The sequence below is a fragment of the Eptesicus fuscus genome, chromosome 21, assembly GCF_027574615.1.
Source record: "Eptesicus fuscus isolate TK198812 chromosome 21, DD_ASM_mEF_20220401, whole genome shotgun sequence".
Taxonomy (NCBI): Eukaryota; Metazoa; Chordata; class Mammalia; order Chiroptera; family Vespertilionidae; genus Eptesicus; species Eptesicus fuscus.
Genome location: NC_072493.1, coordinates 36,481,097 through 36,487,283, shown reverse-complemented (window position 1 = coordinate 36,487,283; position 6,187 = coordinate 36,481,097). Strand labels below are relative to the sequence as shown.

The window sequence follows — 6,187 nt, the reverse complement described above, 5'->3', positions numbered from 1 at the left end:
CTTTTCATGCACCCTATCTCATCAACTCTAAGATACCTTGCTTATAAGAGGCATCTTAGAAAAAACACAGCTAATTAGCCCTGGCTGGGTAGTTCACTTGGTTAGAACATCATCCCGATACCCCAAGGTTGCATGTTCAATCCCCAGTCAGGGCACATACAAGACTCAACCAATGAAGTCTCGAGCTCTAGCTGGTCGCGAAACGTACGCGCTCCGGTTCTTCAATACCAGTGGCCACCATCGACTCCCTTTGATTCCTCTGGGCACACACTCCACCGCCATAAGCCACCGTCATGGTGAAGCTCACAAAGGCTGGTAAAAATCAAGGTGACCCCAAGAAAATGGCTCCTTCTCCAAAGGAGGTAGAAGATAGTGAAGATGAGGAAATGTCAGATGAAGAAGATGAAAGCAGTGGAGAAGAGGTTATCATTCCTCAGAAAAAAGGCAAGAAGGCTACCACAGGTACATCTACACAATGGAATTCTATACTGCTGTAAAAATGAAGGAATTCTTACCATTTGTAATAGCATGGATGGAACTAGAGAGCATTATGCTAAGCGAAATAAGCCAGTCAGAGAAAGATAAATATCACATGATCTCACTCATTTGTGGAATATAATGGACAACATAAACTGATGAACAAAAATAGAACCAGAGACAAAGAAGCATTGAACAGACTGTACGACCTATGAGGGAAGGCGGGAGGTGAGGGGTAAGAGATCAACCAAAGGACTTGGATGCATGCATATGAGCAAAACCAATGGACACAGACAGTAGGGGGGGGTAAGGGCTTGTGCTTGGGGGTGGGGTGGCCGGGAAGAGGTCAATGGGGGGAAAAGGAGACTCATCTAATACTTTAAACAATAAAGAATTTAAATTAAAAAAAAAAAAAGAAGGCTACCACAACTCCAGGAATGAAAGTGATGGTTTCCCCAACAAAGGAGATTGCAGTTGCCACACCAGGCAAGAAAGCGGTTGTCACCCCTGGCAAAAGGCAGTGGCTGTGCCAACCCCTGGCAAAAAGGCAGTAATTACAGCCAAAGCGTTAGCAACCTCTGGTAAGAAGGGAGCAGCCACCCAGTCAAGGGAGCAAAGAATAGCAAGAATGCCAAGAAGGAAGACAGTGATGAGGAAGATGATGATGACAGTGAAGAGGAGGATGACGATGAGGAGGATGAGGATGAGGATGAAGATGAGGATGAATTTGAGCCAGCAGTGATGAAAGCTATTGCTGCTGCTCCTGCCTCAGATAATGAGGATGAGGATGAAGATGGTGATGAAGATGAGGATGAGGAAGAAGATGACTCTGAAGAACCTATGGAGATTGCACCAGCCAAAGGCAAGAAAGCTCCCATAAAAGCTGTTCCTGTGAAGGCTAAGAGCACAGCTGAGGAGGAAGATGAAGAGGAGGACGATGAAGTTGATGAAGAGGATAATGATGAGGAAGAGGAGGAGGAAGCACCTGGAAAATGAAAGAAGGAAATGGCCAAACAGAAAGCTGTTCCTGAGGCCAAGAAACAGAAAGTGGAAGCCACAGAACCAACTATGGCTTTCAATCTCTTTGTTGGAAACCTGAACTTCAGCAAGACTGCTTCTGATTAAAAATGGGTATCAGTGATGTTTTTGCTAAAAATGATCTCGCTGCTGTGGATGTCAGAATTGGTGTGTCCAGGAAGTTTGGCCATGTGGATTTTGAATCTGCTGAGGACCTGGAAAAAGCCTTAGAACTCACTGTTTTAAAAGTGTTTGGCAGTGAAATTAAACTAGAAAAACCAAAGGGAAATACAGTAAAAAAGATTGAGATGCAAGAACACTTTTGGCAAAAAAAAAATATCTGCCTTATATGGTCAAGTTGCTCAGGATGAATTAAAAGAAGTGTTTGAAGATGCTATGGAGATCAGATTAGTCAGCAAGGATGGGGAGAGTAAAGGGATTGCTTATATTGAATTTAAGACAGAAGCTGACACAAGGAAAACCTTGGAAGAAAAGCAGGGAACAGAAATAGATGGGCGATCCATTTCTCTGTACTATGCTGAGAGAAAGGTCAAAATCAAGACCACGGAAGTGGAAAGAACAGCACTTGGAGTGGTGAATCAAAAACTCTGGTTTTAAGCAACCTTTCCTACAGTGCAACAGAAGACATTCTTCAGGAAGTATTTGAGAAGGCAACTTTTATCAAAGTGCCCCGGAAACAAAATGGCACATCTAAAGGGTATGCACTTACAGAATTTGCTTCATTTGAAGATGCTAAAGAAGCTTTACATTCCTGAAATAAAAGAGAAATCGAGGGCAGAGCAATCAGGCTGGAACTGCAATGACCCAGAGGATCCCCTAATGCAACCCAGCCATCCAAAACTCTGTTTGCCAAAGGTCTGTCTGAGGAGACTACGGAAGAGACATTGAAGGAGTCATTTGATGGCTCTGCCCGGGCAAGGATCGTCATTGATCGGGAGACGGGCTCTTCCAAAGGGTTTGGTTTTGTAGACTTCAATGGTGAGGAAGGTGCCAAAGCTGCCAAAGAGGCATGGAAGATGGTGAAATAGATGGAAAACAAGTTACTTGGGACTGGGCCAAGCCTAAGGGTGAAGGTGGCTTTGGGGGTCATGGTGGAGGCAGAGGAGGCCGAGGTGGATTTGGTGGCAGAGGCCGGGGAGGTTTTGGCTATCGAGGAGGCTTCCGAGGAGGCAGAGGAGGAGGAGGAGACCATAAGCCACAAGGAAAGAAGACGAAGTTTGAATAGTTTCTTCTATCTCTGTCTTTCCCTTCCATTTGAAAGAACAGACTCTGGTGTTTTCACTCTGTTAGCTGATCAATGACAGAGCCTTCTAAGGACATTCCAAGATGGTATCCAGTCCTGGGGTCTACTTGGAAATCCATTTAGGTAACATTTCAAAGGAGATACCCTGTTGGTTTTGTCTGGATATTCGTATAAACTTTTTAAAGAGATGAGTGGTAGAGCTAACCCTTATCAGTAAGTTTTTAATTTATATTGTTTCTTCCCATGTACAAAACTATTTTTTTCCTACAAATAGTTTTCTTGTGTCTGTGTTGGGGTATAAAGGAAAGCAGAATGTTTTATCATAATTTTGCTTCAGCAGCTATGGGACAAATTAAAAGTCCTAAACTCTGGGGGGGAAAAAAAAAGAATCAACTAATGAATGCTTAAATAAATGGGACAACAAATTGATGTTTCTCACAATCTCTCTCTCTCCCTCTCTCTCTCTCTCTCTCTCTCTCTCTTCTTCTTCTTCTTCTTCTTCTTCTTCTTCTTCTTCTTCTTCTTCTTCTTCTCCTTCTGTCTCTGTAAAATCAATCAATACAACTTTTTTTTAATTTGTGATAATCCCAATTTATTTGGTGATACAGGAGACCTCCCCATATTTTTGGAAAAGCAGAACCCTGGTCATCATTTAAAAAAATAAAAGTAACCAAATTTCATTTATTACAAATATTGTAGGAAACCCTTTAAAATCTGAAGTGCCCAGGGAGCTATAATATAGTTATAGAAAAATAAATTAAATAGTGGTCTCTCTCACTCATCTAGGATTAAGGTCTGGTTTACTCTAAGAGAAAGAGGTCATTTCAAAGCATATCTTTCTATACTATCAGATAAAGCAAATGAAAAGTATATATCAATCAAAAGAACAACAACAGTTATTATAAATACTAGAGGCCCTATGCAAGAAATTTGTTCAGGAGGAGGCCTTCACAGCCCCAGCCTGGCGGCTGCCTTGGCCCTCGCAACCCCAGCTTCATCCAGAAGGATGTCCAGACGGTCGTTCCACTGTTTGGCCATTCGGTCGATTTGCATATTGCGCTTTTATTATTATAGATGCTCTTATCATTGCTATTATAGAATTAGTCTACAAATTTGGCAACTAGAAACAAAAATTACCTGTCTAAGAATACATCTGGGAGTGGTGGATAGGTCTGCATGTGAGGCACTAGCTCATGGACTATAACCATAATGAAAGACGTAAATCCGAATACTATAAAAACATATATACAACTCAGTGTGGTCTCCCAGTACTCTGGCTCCGATCCTCTAACAGAATGTTTGTTTTTACCCTTCATGTACTGGTACTGATCAGAATTCAAACCAGCGATGGGTCCATCACAGTCGTGTGAAGGCTCCCCAACACAGAGCCACTCTGCACTCTGAGGAACGCTGATGAAAGGGGTTGTGGAACTCACGGGACTGTCACTGTTGTATCCCATCTCTTCTAAAACACCGATATGTACTTCCTGCAATTTTCACACAGAAAGCATTAACCTTTTAACCTTTTGCACTCGGATGTTGAGTGTGACTCGACACGGTTAGCATCGGTAGCAGCTCGTATGTCGAGCCACACTCGACACGTAGTTTCACCGCGGGGGGGGGAAAGGGGGATTTTTGTCTATTTTTCCAGTATCTTTTCTTGTTTTCATTAGCATGAAAGGACAAGTAAAATGTAAATGCCGTCTCAACTGATGCCACCACCTAAGCTTCACCAATGGCATCTTCAAAGGCTATTTGTTTCTAAGACACATCAGTCACGTGAAAAAGGTTAGACCAGTACACTAACTTCCAGGGGTAGATTATTATCCACTAACTTAGAGCAACGTTTAGATGGAAAGCTCCATATAATCACACCTCACCCTGACAAAAAACACAAAGATTGTGTTGTTTGTTCTAACAGAAAAATCAAAGGAGGAAGAAGAGAGACGATTTATATTTGCAAAACATGTGAATGTAAACCAGGTCTTCATGTGGGTGAATGTTTCAAAAAATATCACACCATGAAAAATTATAGAGATTAAAATTACTCTTTGAATGTATCAATAATTTGAAATATAAAAAAATCCAATAAATAAGTTTGTATGAAAAGAAACTCCAGTTTTTTATTCTACTGCCGCGCTTTGTAAAATCTGAGGTATTTAAAAAATTAAATCCCGAGTAGAATAAAGGAATCGAGAAAAAAAAAACAAGCGAGTGCAAAGAGTTAATGTCCCCTAAGACTTTGATTTCCAGAGGAGGAGACCGGCGATCATATTCAGGCAATGTTAGCAACATGATTCCATCAGGTCAGTGCTTAATGCCTAATATGTCCACATATTCAAAGAAGCCTTCAGCCAAACATGCCTGGTTGTCCAGTAGCAAATGCAGAGTTGATTAGGACCAGCCATTTCCTCCTCCCCTGTCCTGGGTTCCAGCGAAGGGATGGTGGCTCAGAGCAAACCGGAGTCATACAGAGAGAAACTGAGTGGGGTGGCTTCGGGAAGAGGGCTAGAGGGGGACACCCACCACTGTCCCTGTGCTGAACCCCTCTCCCACATTGCCCACTGATGCCAAATGCCATCTTTTCCTGGGTCGAGCACTCCACTCCATTAGGCATCAGTCCAATAAAAATGTTTTTAAAGATTTTTAAAGAAAACAGGGCTAATTAAACCAAAACAGAGCATCTATTTTAACACCTATCCTAATCCCTTAGATCAATGAAATACCTTAAGTTAGGTCATTTACTCCTCACCACAACCCTAACAGGTAGGTAGCATTAGCCCCCCCATTTTTTTACACGGGAGAACTGAGGTCACAGAGACTGACTAGCATGAATAACCAGCTGGCCCCCAGGAAGAAAGACGTAGAGGCAGGCTTCGAACAGGCAGTCTGGCTGCAGAGGACTAGTTCTAAGCTACGCACCCCTGCCTCTTGCTTCCAATGAAGCCAGTTGAGAAGTCGACTCGGAAATCACAGACAGAGATTCAAAGCTCTGCTTGTTGGTAAGGCTTAAGCGGGTGATCACAGTGGGCTTCCCAACCCCCCAAAATTGAACTTACTCTCTGAAATGGAAGCTTCTCTCTGGCAGGATTAGAAGCACAAGGATGAGCTCCAATGAACCATCCTTCCTCCTCCCGGGGAAATCCATGAAGGGCAGAAACAAGAACAATCTGTTCTTCCTCGGCTTCTCCCTCCTGGTGAGAGGAATGGGAACCATCTCCCTTATTTGTTTGGGAACATGGTGAGTGTTACCTTGCTAAGTGCAAGGGAGGGAAAAATCTTTTCTTTTACCCACCTGAGGTTCTCCAGCTGGGGCCCTGTAAATTACACTGGCCAAATACAGACTAACAAGAGTAAAATGAATGGAAGTGTTAGGATTTGGGGCCAGTGGTGCGGGCTGTGAGGGAATTCACAAGCGGGAGAAGAGAT

General features: G+C 42.8%; 2 pseudogenes; one reads left to right on the top strand and one right to left on the bottom strand.

Moving 5' to 3' along the window:
• The first annotated feature begins 293 nt into the window (after positions 1-293).
• LOC103304909 (nucleolin-like) lies at positions 294-2,756 on the top strand (annotated as a pseudogene).
• Positions 2,757-3,891: 1,135 nt separating this feature from the next.
• Positions 3,892-5,166, bottom strand: LOC129147775 (sphingomyelin synthase-related protein 1-like; annotated as a pseudogene).
• Between the last annotated feature and the right edge of the window lie 1,021 nt (positions 5,167-6,187).